We start from the raw sequence: 1,229 nt of genomic DNA, 5'->3' as shown, positions 1-1,229 counted from the left end.
GGGGGGGGGTGTCTTCCTCTTTTTTGCTGACTCTCCACTTTACCAAGCATAATGTCCTTCTCCAGGGACTGATCCTTCCTGATAATATGCTTAAAGTATGAAAGATGAAGTCTCACCATCTTGTCTTCTAAGAAGTATTCTGGCTATACTTCTCCCAATGCAGATTTATTTGTTCTTCTGGAAGTTACCAGTACTTTCAATATTGTTCTCCAGCACCATAACTCAGAGTTCTTCTATGGTCTTCCTTATTCATTCTCCAATGTTCAAATGCATATGAGGTTATTGAAAGTGCCATGGCTTGGTTCAGATGCACCTTAGTCCTCAAACTGGTACCTTTGTTCTAGGATACTTGAAAAGAGGTCCTTGTACAAAACAGTTGCATAATGTAACATGTCATTTGATTTCCTGTTTTTGCATTAAGTAAAAAGAAAACTTAATTGTGAATTAGATGAAGGTTTCCACAGCAGGTCAGTTTTATATATTTATTTTTCAACTTTTTATTGCAAATGAATGAAGTTTTACAGAGCATATCATCAGTTTTACATTCGCTCTTCCATGTACCATCAGTGAACACTATTTACCTCTATTCACTGTATTGCATTCCTCCCCGTGTCTCCTGCTAATTTTATCTTTCCTCTGCTAACTTCCCTCTTGTTGTATATTGCCTGCCCTGTCATCAGGTTAACATGTGTCTACCCTCTAGCCTGCGAATAGTTTCCCCTCCTCCCATAGCTAGAAAGACATTTTCATCAAGAAAATCTTTTTTTAAAAAAAGCAAAAACAAAACATTTTATAACATTGATCTCATACAATATTTGTCCTTTTGTGATTGACCAATTTCACTTAGCATTATGTCCTTCAGGTGCAACCATGTTGAGAGGTGTTTCACAGATTCATTATTCTTCAGCATTTTTAGTATTCCATTGTGTGTATGTACCAAAGTTTGTTTAATCATTCTGTTCATGGGTATTTACGTTGTCTACATCTTTTTGATATGTCTCTTGTAGACACCATATTGAAGGATACTGTGTTCTTGCCCATTCTGCTCTTTATGCCTCTTGACTGGTACGTTTAATCAATTTACATTTAGTATAATTATCAATAGGCATGAATTGATAGCTGTCATTTTTCTGTGTGTGTGTGTGTGGTGCTGCTGGATTCTTGGTTCCACATAATTTTCTATGCTGAGTTCCTTTTGTGTGTGGATTTTCTTTTAATTTTTACTGTGT

This window comes from Chrysochloris asiatica, unplaced genomic scaffold (assembly GCF_000296735.1).
Source record: "Chrysochloris asiatica unplaced genomic scaffold, ChrAsi1.0 scaffold00307, whole genome shotgun sequence".
Lineage (NCBI taxonomy): Eukaryota > Metazoa > Chordata > Mammalia > Afrosoricida > Chrysochloridae > Chrysochloris > Chrysochloris asiatica.
Note: the sequence above shows the minus strand (reverse complement) of the source record.